Genomic DNA, 15,482 nt, shown 5'->3' with positions numbered 1-15,482 from the left:
ATAATAAAAAATAAACAGAATGATTATAAGAGATTAAAGAAAAGATAATTATAAGATAAAGAAAGAAGAAAAAGAGAAATAATATAAGAGATTTTATTATTTATATTTTTTTATAGTGGATTTATCTATATAAATATAATTAAATACTGATGAAGCTATATAAAATTAATATATAATTTTATTTATATTAGATATCCCGCGGGTCTCTTATCTTTTATTATCAGATTTCTACTATTCTGAATCAGGAATATATAAGATTATTTCTAATATCTGAGCCAGGTGGCTCATTCCAGTAGAGAAGGGTATTATTTATAATAAAATAATTTAATTATTAGAATAAAAGTTATCGGGATGATATATTATAGTAATTATAAAAATTATAAGATTATTAATAGTAGTTCTATATCTCTCTGGTATTTATAAGATATTGATTCCTCTGTAATAAGCTACTGATCTTTTAAGGATTAGTCTATTTTGTGGATATAGGCTACCTTTGTCATTATCAGATGAATATATGGTGTTTAGTGGTTGATTCCTTATCTAGTTGACAGGCTTTCTACCCTGACAAGTAGATCCTATCACAAAAAGATAATATTTTATATTTAATATAGTTACTTTGAATACACAGTTATACTATTTAGATTAATCAATATTCTAGTAATTTTTTAAAATTATATATATACTACGCTTCAAGGACTTTTTAATAATTTTTATATAATATATTTAAATAATATTCTTATCTTTTTACCTGATAAGGAATTTTATATAAAGTATATTTATTAAATTTTAAAAAGATTTCAAGAAACTCAATTCTATATAAAGTTATTAAAATACTTATTTTATTAATTTAAAGTTAAATTCCTAGAATATATTATTAATTCTGATAGAGTATCCATGGATCTTTAATAAATAAATAATATTATTTTTGTCATAGAACAACCTAGGGGAGTTGTACACACAAGGCCAAAAAGACCATCATTACCCGCAGCTACCTGCGGACCCCTAGAATCCTGCTTATATAGACATGTACACACGGGAGTAGGTGGTTGCTACCACCAATCTATTACAATTTTATAATTAATTTCTGAAAATTATCATGATATCCAGGTCTTTCTTGGATTCTGTAATTTTTATTAATAATTTATTTAAGATTATTTTTATATTATATTACTTCTTATCTCGCTACTTCATAGAACAGTCAACAGGCGAAAGTTAAAAAAGATTTATCTAATTTTATCTAAATAAATTATTTTCTGTTATTTAATTACTACCTTCTAATAAGTATCTTTATTAATATATTTTAATTCTATAAAATCCTGCTATTTAGAAACTGATATATCCAAGAAAGAGATGAGTAGCATTTTATTTTAATTTAATAATAAAAATATATTTTATTTAATTATATTTTAGTCTTATAAGTTCTCTGGTACTGAGCTAAACTATAGTACTCTAAATTAAAAATTATTTATTATTATTTATTTTTTTAAATAATAGTGATAATATCTCGAAGAAGTTTTCTAAATAATTAAGATTCTATCTAATTACTTAAACTTGTAATTTTTCATATATTAAATTAAAGTTAATAGGAAGCAAGCTTAATAGTTTATAAATTTAATTTTTTATAATTTTATTATTAAATATAAAATAAAAAAATTAAATCTAATAGATAAGTCTTTTAAAATATCTTCTAGATTCTAGATAGAACCTGCTTTTTATAAGAAATTATTAATCTTAATTTAAAAATAATTTATAGGTATATTATTCTTGATAATAAAGAATTTTATTAAAGAGAAATTTTAATTTAAATCTTAAGATATATAGGATTATCTTGGATTTAATATTTATATTATATTAAACTCAAAGGATCTTAATGGTTGAGCTAGTATAAAAATAACTGATTAAATTATTTAAATAAACTTATTTTAAAAAAAATTTATTTTCTAATTTATAATATTATAAATATATATCACAGAAGTTTTATACTCGGATATATATAATTCTGAACTTTAAGAGATGATCTTATATTTATAGAATAAAAATCCAGAAATATAATAATAAAAAGCTATTATTTAATAAAAATAACTAGATTAAAAATATTAAATTATTAAAATAACTGGCTATATCTGTTTTAAAGATTAATATTATATTCTATTTTCTAAAATACTATGTCAAATATTTATTAAGTTATACCATGATAATCTATTAGTAGAATATTTCAGAAAGATCTGAATAGAAGTATTATTATATAGAAAATTCTACTAGATTAAATTATAATATAATATAGCTAAGTATATTTAAACTTATTTAATATATTAAAAAACCACTGCTCTAAAGTATTAATTATATAATAATTTTAAATTATTACTGATTCTATCTTGTTTCTTTATTAAATTAATAATAGATTTTATCACAGGACTACTTTCTATTATTTAATATAAAAAAATTATTAATATTATTTTTATTATTATTAATTAATTCTTGAAATACTGTCTTTTCTTTATTATTTTATTTATAATAACCGTACCAGACCTTGCCAAATTATTTTATTAATAAGTTAAATTAATTTTCAGACCCTTAAATAAGATTATATCTGATAGAAAATTAATCTTTATTAATAAATTCTAGTTAAACTTAGTTTATAATAATTATATAATCTTAAAACTCTTGACTGTATTCTATTCTTAAACTAATAATTAAATAAAATAAATAAATCAGATACTTAAATATTATCTTTAATATGACTCTAGTTATTATAATACTAACTAGTTATTAATCTTACCAAGTACTCAATTTGCTTGTAATAATATAAATAATATAATTATAAGTTAATTATCTTATAATATTCTTTATAGCTTTTCGCTGGACTTTTATATCTAAATTAAAACTGATTTCCAACAGCAAGAAATTCCAGCAGTATAAGATAAGATTAAAAAATTTCAAGAAATAAAAAAACAATTACAAAAAATATAATAAATAATTACAGAAAAATAAAAGAAATATTATAATAAGTATAGAAAACTATTTTACTTTAAAAAGAGAAATTTAATTAAGTTATTAATTTAAAATCTATAATTCAAAGAATTAAGAAAATTAGTTCTAAAGTTTATAAAATTCTTTTAGATTTTTAAATATATCAGATCTTAAGTATATTACTTATACTTATCTAAGAAATATAAATAAATTTATAATATATTTTATATTTTCCTGTTAAAACTGTAGAATATAAGAAGAAATCAGGAAGAACTACTTCTGATATTAAATCTAGATAATAAAAATAAATAAAAAATTAAAAAAATTAAAGACTATTAATAATATAATAATTAAGATTATTATCTGATTAAATAAAAAGACTAGCTGAGTAAGTATAATTAATAGATTTTTAATAAAAATATAAAAAATACACCCGAAGCTATAAAATAATATTAAAAATTCTATAAGAAGTACTATATATCAAGAAAATAGAAGATAATTATTAATAAATTATTCTATATTTTCAAAGAATAAATTATAAAAATATTAATTTCTTAATATTTCTTATTAATTATATTATTATAGATTAAATATATTAATAAATACAAAATCATCCTGTTACAAGGCAGCAGAAAATATCTAAATATATTTAATTATATTTATTATCTATTTATAAAATAAATAATAATAATACCCAGGCCTTCTTACAGGCTAGAGATAAAAATAAAAAATAAATTAACTAGATTATAAATCTTAAAAATCATGTTATATTTATTAAAATTATTATTATTATCTGATATAATTTTATTAATAATATTAGAATATTACATACAGGCTATCTTAATAATAGTATCTAAGTAAGATCTCAGGGCTGAAGTCTAGATTATATAACTTTTATTTTTTAGTATTAGATAGAGCAGTAAATCATGCTTATATATTTAATATTATATAGAAGTAGCACCGGCAGGAGATAAAAAAATTAATAAATTAATAATTTAATAATAAATAACAAGAAATAAGTTATATCCTGCTATATTTATTTATTAAAATACTATTAATTAATTATTTATTTTAATTATTTATAAGATTTTTATATCTAAGTGGTTTTCTTTAATCTCTTAAGATTAAACTAATGAGCGTGAACTGATTTTATATAATTATATATAATAACTAAGTTTAATATCTTTTTAAGAATAGTATGCTTAATATCTTTATTTTAATATTTTATATTTATTAATTCCACTTGCTACTTGAGAATAATAGTAAAATTATAAATATTATTAAGTATTCCTATATTAGTCTAGCTAATATTAGCATTATATCCAGTATAGTAAAAAAGATTAAGTAATACTTACTATAAAATATATTTTTTTTTCTTAGAATACTAATAATATAATACTAAAGTATAAGTATTTTAATAATAATTAATATTATAAAAAACTCCCTCAGCAATATTAAAATTGGTATTAACAGTACAGAGATAATATATATAAAAAAGATATTAAGTCTTAATAAATTATTTTTATAATATATAAATCTTCTTCTTAGAAGCTGCTTTGGGAGGCATATTAAAAGACTTAATATAAAATATATAATCTAAGAATAAATAAAATAAAAAATAAATATAAAAAGACACCTAATTGCCAAGTAATCAGTATATAATAATAGAAATAATAAAAAGCATGTGAAATAATAATAAAAAATAAATAAAATAATTATAAAAGACTAAAAAAAAGATAATTATAAAATAAAAAAAGAAAAAAGAGAAAAATAATATAAAAGATTCTATTATTTATATTTTTTTACAGTGGATCTATCTATATAAATATAATTAAATACTAATAAAGCTATATAAAATTAATATATAATTTTATTTATATTAAATATCCCGCGGGTTCTTTATCTTTTATTATTAAATTATTATTATTCTGAATTAAAAATATATGAGATTATTTTTAATATCTGAGCTAGATAGCTCATCCCAGCAGAGAAAAGTACTATTTATAATAGAATAATCTAATTATCAGAATAAAAGTTATCAAGATAATATATTATAGTAGTTATAAGAATTATAAAATTATTAATAATAGTTTTATATCTCTCCAGTATCTATAAGATACTGATTTCTCTGTAATAAGCTATTAATCTCTTAAAGATCAGTCTATTTCATAGATATAAATTATCTTTGTCATTATCAGATAAATATATGGTATTTAGTGGTTGATTCCTTACCTAGTCGACAGGCTTTCTACCCTGACAAGTAGATTCTATCACAGATTACAGCTTGTTATCAGTCCAGAAAACTATAAATAACGATAAGCTTATTTATTAATTAATATTTTAATATTTTATTAATATTATACTACTAATTATAAAGCTTTTCTAGCTTATTACTATAAAATTACTAGAATTAATATTAAAAAGCTTTTTCTTATACCTAATAATCTTAATTTTATTCTTTAGATCTCAGCAAAGTAATTATTTTAAACTACTATTTTGATTATAATTAGTCTCTAATTTAAGAATAACAGACTGGAAAATATTATTAATTAATTATTTATAGACTTTCCAGTTACTTTGGGTGAGCTTTAGAAATAATATAAATCTAGTTATTATTATTATTTATTTTATAATTAAATAATAAATATAATTAAATATATTTACATATTTCCTGCTGCCTTGTAGCAGGATGACTTTATATTTATTAATATATTTAATCTATAATAATATAATTAACAAGGAATATTAAGAGATTAATATTCTTATAATTTATCTCTTAAAAGTATAAAATAATTTATTAATAATTATTTTTTATTTTCTTAGTATATAATATTTTTTATAAGACTTTTGATATTATTTAAAACAGAGCTGTAAATATATATATTCACTATTATTTTATATTAATCAAAACAGTTTTTTTTTTCTAAAAATTTGATTTCTATTATTATTCAAGATAATTTCAGATTAATTAATTAAAAATAAGATAAAATATATTATTTTCTTTCTTCTAATTATCTTTGAATTGAAGATTAATCTTACATTATAACATTAATTATTAAAAAAATATAAATAATTAAAATACATAATTATTAATCTGAGTAAATCTTATCTGTATTAAGACTTAAAAGAATATAACGGGTAGGTCTTAGTACTAAGAACAGTTAAGATAATTAACTGTCCTATTTTTAGTTATTCTGCAGTTAGATATAAGGAAATCTTATACCTAACTGTTAACCTAACGGCAGGTATAAATTTTTCCATTAACCTACCCTACCCTGGCCGTTAACCACTCTATATATATTAAGATTTTATTTTTATAATAATTATAAATATGTGCTTGTCAGAGAATCAGGATATTAAAATAATTAATATTAATTAATAAATTTTAATAAATTTAATTTTTTATTTTTAATAATAAGAAGTCCTGCTATTACTCAGTATAAAAAAATTAAAAAACTTAAAATTTTTGTTAATAGTAGTAATAGGCTTTAATAAGATAAATTAGATTTCATATTTTTATTTTTTCAATAATTAATACAGTAAGTAACTTATATCTGGTTATTAAATTATAATAAAATATTTTTTAATTTTATTATATTTTCTTTTCTTTATTAGCTTAGTAGAAGATTTCTGTAATTTTTTCAAAATCTGAAAATATCTAATTTTTTTATCTCTATTTAGCTAATATTTTTTTTTAAAAAAATCTAGTTTTAGATACTGGAATAATCCAGAAGTTAAGATTGTTTTAAATTCTAGGTATTTTATCTAGATTTTTTATAAAAGACTCTGAAGTTTAGAAAAACATATCTTTTATTATTTTAGAATTATATATATCTAGTTAATCAGTCTCTTTATTAATATCTTGAAGTAATACTGAAATATTTAATATAAAATAATAACTAGTAAGTTTTCTGAGAAGAGAATTTTTTCTAGAAGAATTATATACTAGATTTTTATTAAAAAAATACATAAGATTTATTAATTAAATAAAAACTTGAAGATTATAATAATTAATTATATTTGAATAAAGCTTATATATTCACAAGAACTAATAAATCTAGAAAAAAAAAGAAAATTATTTTATTCTAGAAATTAAGCTATAATATATATTTATAAAAATTAATTCCAGCTTAGTAAGTCTTTTTCTTTTCCTGTAAATCTTATATTACTTTTTTACTAGTTTTCTTAATTATTTTCTTCTATCTCTTAGGCTCTTAGCTAACTCTTGTTTAGTTTTCTAATAAATCCCGTGTCCTGATTATCTTTTTAAAAATTACTATTAGTAATCCTTTAGGTCTGAAATATCATGTGATGAGGCATGGGATGACCGAGGTCTCACACTAATCAGGCTCAGAGTCATCTTGGCACGAGCCGAGCCGGGTAATCCCAAGCTTTTCAAACAAGCCTTGCCATGTCTATTTATTATAGAATAAAATACTAGTCTACTGAACTAATATTCAGGAAATTAATTTTATTTAAAACAGGTAATAAGATAAATTTAAAAATACTTAAACAGTAATTTATAATAATAAAGATAACAGAGATATTTTTCTAAATATGTGATAGGATCTACTTGTCAGGGTAGAAAGCCTGTTGACTAGGTAAGGAATCAACTACTAAACATTCTATATTTATCTAATAATAACAAAGGTAGCCTATATCCACGAAATAGACTAATTCTTAAGAAATCAGTAACTTATTATAAAGGAATCAGTATCTTATAAATACTAGAGAAATATAAAACCACTATTAATAATCTTATAATTTTTATAATTATTATAATATATTATTCTGATGATTTTTATTCTAATAATTAGATTATTTTATTATAAATAATATTTTTTTTTACTGGGACGAGCTACCTAGCTCAGGTGTTAAGAATAATCTTATATATTTTTAATTTAGAATAATAAGAATTTAATAGTAAAAGATAAGAGATTTATAAGATATCTAGTATCAATAAAATTATATACTGATTCTATATAGCTTTATTAATATTTAATTATATTTACATGGATGGATCTATTATAAAGAAATATAAATAATAGAATCTTTTATATTATTTCTTTTTTTTTTTTTTATTTTATAGTTATCTTTTCTTTAGTTTTTTATAATTATTTTATTTATTTTTTATTATCATTTCGCGTGCTTTTTATTATTTCTATTATTATATACTAATTACTTGGTAATCAGGTATTTTTCTATATTTATTTCTTGCTTTATTTATTTTTAGATTATATATTTTATATTAAGTCTTTTAATATACCTCTTAAAACAGCTCCTAAAAAAAAGATTTATATATTATAAAAATAATTTATTAAGATTTAATATTTTTTTTATATATATTATCTCTGTACTGTTAATATTTAATTTTAATATTGCTGAGAAAGTTTTTTATAATATTAATTATTATTAGAATACTTATACTTTAATACTGTATTACTAGTATTCTAAGAAAAGAAAAACATATCTTATAATAAATATTATTTAATTTTTTTTATTATACTGGATACGATACTAATATTAGCTAGATTAACGCGGGAATATTTAATAATACTTATAATTTTACTATTATTTTTAAGTAGCAAGTGGAATTAATAAATATAAAATACTAGAATAAGAATATTAAGTATACTATTCTTAAGAAAATATTAAATTTAATTATTATATATAATTATATAAAGTTGGCTCACGCTTGCTAGTTTAATCTTAAGAAATCAAAGAAAATTACCTGGATATAAAAATCTTATAAATAACTAGAATAGATAATTAATTAATAATATTTTAATAAATAAATATAATAGAATATAACTTATTTTTTATTATTTATTATTAAATTATTAGTTTATTAACTTCTCTGTTCCCTGCTGGTATTATTTTTATATAATATTAGATATATAAGTATGATTTATTACTTTATCTAATATTAGAAAATAAAGATTATATAATCTAGATTTCAGTTTTGAGATTTTATTTAGATATTATTACTGAGATAACCTGTGTATAATATTTTAATATTATTAATAAAATTATATTAAATAATAATAATAATTTTAGTAGATATAATATAGTTCTTGAAATTTATAATTTAATTAATTTATTCTTTATTTTTATTTTTAGCCTGTAAGGGGGTCTGGATATTATTATTATTTATTTTATAAATAAATAATAAATATAATTAAATATATTTGGGCATCCCCTGCTGCCTTATAATAAGATGATTTTATATTTATTAATATATTTAATCTGTAATAATATAATTAATAAGAAATATTAAGAGATTAATATTTCTATAATTTATTTTTTAAAAATATAAAATAATTTATTAATAATTATCTTTTATTTTCTTAATATATAGTACTTTTTATAAGATTTCTAATATTATTTTATAGCTTCGGGTGTATTTTTTATATTTTTACTAGAAATTTATTAATTATACTCACTCAGCCAGCCTTTCTATTTAATCAGATAATAATCTTGATTATTATATTATTAATAGTCTTTGATTTTTTTAATTTTTTATTTATTTTTATTATCTAGATTTAATATTAAGAGTAGTTCTTTTTAATTTCTTCTTATATTCCACAGTTCTAACAGGAAAACATGAAATATATTATAAATTTATTTATATTTTTTAAATAAGTATAAGCAATATGCTTAGAATCTGATATATTTAAAAATCTAAAAGGATTTTATAAACTTTAAAGCTAATTTTTTTAATTTTTTAAATTATAAATTCTAGATTAATAACTTAATTAAATTCTTTTCTTTAAAGTAAAATGGCTTTTTATATTTATTATAATATTTTTTTTATTTTTTTATAATTATTTATTATATCTTTTATAACTATTTTCTTTTTTCTTAAAGTTTTTTAATTCTATTTTATACTGTTGAGACTTCTTACTGTTGGGAATCAGTCTTGATTCAGATATAAAAATCTAGTAAAAAATTATAAAAAATATTATAAAATAATTAACCTGTGGTTATATTATTTATATTATTACAAGTAAATTAAGTACTTAGTAGAATTAATAGCCAGTTAATATTATAATAGCTGAAGTAGTATTAAAAATAATATTTAAATATCTAGTTTATCTATTTTATTTAGTTATCAGTTTAAGGATGGAATACAGTTAAAAGTTTTAAAATTATATAATTATTATAGATTAAATTTAACTAGAATTTACTGATAAAGATTAATTCTCTATTAGATATAATCTTATTTAAGAATCCGAAAATTAATTTAATTTATTAATAAAATAGTTCAGCAAGGTCTAGTATAATTATTATAAATAAAATAACAAAGAAAAGACAGTATTTTAAGAATTAATTAATAATAATAAAAATAATATTAATAATTTTTTTATATTAGATAATAGGAGGTAGTCCTGTAATAAAATTTATTATTAATTTAATAAAAAAATAAGATAAAATTAGTAATAATTTAAGATTATTATATAGTTAATACTTTAGAGTAATAATTTTTTAATATATTAAATAAATTTAAATATACTCAGCTATATTATATTATAATCTAGTCTAGTAGAACTTTTTATATAATAGTACTTTTATTTAGATCTTTTTAAAGTATTCTACTAATAGATTATTATAGTATAACTTAATAAGTATTTAATATAGTATTTCAGAGAATGGAATATAATATTAATTTTTAAAATAAATATAGCTAGTTATCTTAATAATCTAATATTTTTAATCTGGTTATTTTTATTAAACAGTAGCTTTTTATTATTATATTTCTAGATTTTTATTTTATAAACACAAGATTATCTCTTGAAATTCAGAATTATATATATCTGAGTATAAAACTTCTGCAGTATATATTTATAATATTATAAATTAAAAAATAAATCTTTCTTAAAATAAATTTATTTAAATAATCTAGTTAGCTATTTTTATACTAGCTTAACTATTAGAATTCTTTAAGCTTAATATAATATAGGTATTAAATCTAGGATAATCCTATATATTTTAAGATTTAAACTAGGATTTCTCTTTGGTAAGATTTCTTATTATCAGAAATAATATATTTATAAATTATTCTTAAATCAGGATTAATAATTCTTTTTAAAAAGTAGGTTTTATCTGGAATTTAAAAGATATTCTAAAAGACTTATCTACTAGATTTAATTTTTCTATTTTATATTTAATAATAAAATTATAGAAGATTAAGCTTATAAATTATTAAATTTATTTTTTATTAATTCTAATTTAATATATGAAAAATTATAAGTTTAAATAATTAAATAAGATCTTAATTATTTAAAGAACTCCTTCAAGATATTATTACTATTATTTAAAAGAATAAATAATAGTAAATAACTTTTAATCTAAAATATTATAATTTAACTTAATACCAGAGAACTTATAAGACTAAAATATAATTAAATAAAATATATTTTTATTATTAAATTAAAATAAGATGCTACTTATCCCTTCCTTGAATATATTAATTTCTAAACAGCGGGGTTTCATAAGATTAAAATATATTAATAAAAATACTTATTAGAAGGCAGTAATTAGATAATAAAAAATAATTTATTTAAATAAAATTAAATAAATCTTTTTTAATTTTTATCTGTTAACTGTTCCACGAAGTAGCAAGGTAAGAGGTAATATAATATAAAAATAATTTTAAATAAATTATTAATAAAAATTACAGAATCTGAAAAAAACCTGGATATCATGATAATTTTCAGGAATTAATTATAAAATAATATTATTTATTTATTAAGAATCTATAGATACTTTATCAGAATTAATAATATATCCTAGAAATTCAACTTTAGATTAATAGAATAAGTATTTTAATAATTTTATATAAAATTAAGCTTTTTAAAGTCTTTTTAAGATTTAATAAATATATTTTATATAAGATTCCTTATCAGGTAAAAAGATGAAAATATTATCTAAATATATTATATAAAAGTTATTAAGAAGTCCTCGAAATATAGTATATATATAATTTTAAAAAGTTACTAGAATATTAGTTAATCTAAATAATATAACTATATATTCAAAGTGGCTGTATCAGGTGTAAAATATTATTTTTTATTTATTATTTTTCTTAATATAAATTTAGTAGTATATATTCTTAATATCAATTTTTGAAAAGTAGATACTTCCTGAAATCTTATTAAGAATCTCTAAAATAAAAATAAAGAATAATAATTTTTAATAAAAATCTTATTAAAATCTTTGTAATCTATATAAAAATATAAGCTATTATCTTTTTTAGATATAAAGAGAATAAAAGTTCCAGTAAGATTTTTTAAAAATTAAATTTAATCTAGTTTTAGATTCTTTTTAATATATTTTTATAGGATCTTAAGTTCAGCTTCAGATAAGAAATATATTAAATTATAAAAAAAATATTTTATTAGATTTAATATTAATAATATAGTTTACAGAGCCGTAAGGAGGTAGTTATTAAAAGAAATTTATAAAAAATATATTTTAAAACTGTTTTAATTTAACAGGAATTATCTTAAGATTTAGTAATAAATTATAAAGCTTTTTTTTTAGTAGCCAGATATTTTTAAAAAGCTTGATAATAATATATATTCTTATTAAATTTTAAGTTACTTCAGTAAATTAAGTAACAGAGAGTAATAAAATAAATAATATATTAAATTATTACTAGCAGTTTTATATTAATAAGATAATATATAGATCTTAAAATAAAATTATTAAAAATAATATAAGATTACTTTCTAGTTAAGAATTTTAATTAATTTTTATATAATATTATTTGAAAGTGCGGGTGGCTCCTCATAAATTAATAATAATAATAAAAACTTTTTATATATTATAAATAGAAATAATAATTTGATTAATAACTTTAATCTTTAATACAGTAACTGGGATATATTAAAGATTATAGATTTTAATAAATTAATAATTAATAATATCTACTTCAGCACAGCTATCTAAATCCGTAAAGATTTCAAGATTATTTTAGATATAAATAAAAATATAAAAATAATATATAGTTCTTACTGTAAGTAAAGAAGTTAAAATTATAAAATCTATTTTAATTTCTTTATTTTTTTCTCTGAATCTGATAAAGATTAATAAGTTCTAGTAGATTAAATTTTTTTATCTTTAGTAAAATATCAGTTCGCAAGATATTAAATATTTTTATATATAAAATATTATAATTAATTATTATTTTTTCTGATAAGATTTTCTTTATGATTCAGAATATCTTTTTTAATAATTTTATTAATAGTTTCTTGGAAGTGCTTATATAATTTATAATTATTAAATTAATTATTATTTTATTTACATTTTTCTCTATTCTCTTATAATTTATAATAATAAATAATAATAATTATTATTTTATTTTACTTCTCTAGTAAGTATGGAATATATTCTTAAATATAATAGTTTAAATCTAAAAATAATTTAATAAAATATAATAAAATTCTTTCTTTCTCTGCTTAATAAGAGAAGTATTATTTTAAAATATTAAAATATATATAGAACTCTCTCAGATTCTAGCTGTATTACTGGTAAGCCTGTTTTAATTAAATTATAATATTAAATTAAAAAATAATAATATTTTAAATTAATATAAGAATCTAGTCTTTAAATCAGAATTATAATCTTTTAAGAAATTACTTTTTTTCTAGATTTTTATTATTAATAAAATAATATTATCTCTGCTTGTAGAATAGATCTATATAGCTAATAATAGTAAGAATCTTATATTTTTTTAATAAATATTTCTTAGAAGTACTTCTGAATATATATTTTAAATTAATAATTTATTCCTGATACTTTTAGAGATTAAAATTCAGAATAAAATAAGAGATATTTTTAAACTTAATCTCTTTTTTATCTTTATTTAATTTAAAGAAGAATTAGTAGTATCTTAAAAATATTTTATTTAAAAAATTATTTTTTTAAAAATAAACTATTCTCTATTACAGATTAGTAGTTTATTCTAATTAATAAATATAATTTTCTAGCTGTTAAATCTCTTTAACAGTGGGAATAGTATTTAATAATAATTCTGGATTAATTTAATTATTAAATATTTCTATTTTTTTATTATCTTTAATAGATGGCATCTTCCTTAGGTAATTAAAGTAAAAAAATTAAAATATAATAAGATTTACTTATCAGAATAGAAAGTCTATTAATTAAATAAGAAATTAACTACTAAACACCCTATATTTATTTAATAATAACAAAGATAATCTATATTTATGAAATAAACTGATTCTTGAAGAATTAGTAGCTTATTACAGAAGAATCAGTATCTTATAAGTACCGGAGAGATATAGAACTATTATTAATAATCTCATGATTCTTATAACCATTATAATACGTCATCCCGATGACTTTTATCCCGATAGCTAGGTTATTCTATCACAAAATAATACTATAAATAAAAAGACTCAGGTTATAGGCTGAGCTATAGATTTAACTAATAATAATATTTTTATTATAGATTTAGATAAGCACTGGTAGCCGGTTAAAAAAATATATATAAAATAATTAATTAATATATAATATTAAATAGTTCTTAGAGATAAATATAATATTATCAAAGATAAGAAAACTGGAAGAAGAATTTCCAATAATGAATAAACTATACTGGACTGGATAGTATTTATTAAAAAGCTAGAAAAATAGTTATATAATTGAATGAAGTAGTTATTTCTGCTGGTATCTTCTTTATAATAAATATTAAAAAAGAATCTACTCAAGTTACTTGCTATTAGAAGCAGGGAAATATATTATAGAAGCTATACTGGAGGGTAGAAGGCTGGCAAGGCCTGACACGCACAGCGTGTCCAGAAGAAGAGAGAAACAAGAGAAGAGCATTGTTGTGGATGTATCTGAGTAGGAAAGAGGAATCCATTCTTGCAAATGGGACGCTTTTATACACGATGAATTGCTCAGCCTTGTGGCAGTGGATGACATTGATCGGCTTGAAGCAGTGAGACTGAGTGTACAGCTCACCATGTTGACCGTTAGTTATTGGCCGGACATCAGAGTTCCCTCATTGGGAAGGCATCGCGAAGATCCATCTGGATGCTAGTCTCTTCCTTAAAGCTCCCTAGTGTTTGACATCAGCACTACTCCGCAGTGAGCTTCCTGTCATCGAAAGCTGCGATCGGCACGCTGCGCCTCGCCCCGCAATACTTCTCCGACTGCAAAGCAGTACGATCTGACTCAGCTCCATCATCAGAAGTCGTCTCTATTCTTGCGTGTTGATGATTAGTGATTCTTTGAAAATGGGTAGAAGAGCATCGCTAGTGGACGTGTACATACACCCTGCCTTCCTTTCTCTTTCTTTAATCCCTCAGTCTCTTCAAGCTTGTGATTGCTCAGGGAACAGCTTAGACTATCACGTAAAGACGACAACATCCAAACACTAGCCCTGTAAAATCCCAACTGCGTCCGCTGGCAAGCACTCCTTGGACAAAGCGCCTTGTTCACATTGTATCAGGCAATGAGCAGCGCACAGATGACACCAAGAA

Source organism: Aspergillus vadensis, assembly GCF_003184925.1.
Source record: "Aspergillus vadensis CBS 113365 unplaced genomic scaffold BO88scaffold_7, whole genome shotgun sequence".
In the NCBI taxonomy this organism is placed as follows: Eukaryota; Fungi; Ascomycota; class Eurotiomycetes; order Eurotiales; family Aspergillaceae; genus Aspergillus; species Aspergillus vadensis.
This window is presented reverse-complemented; position numbering follows the sequence as displayed.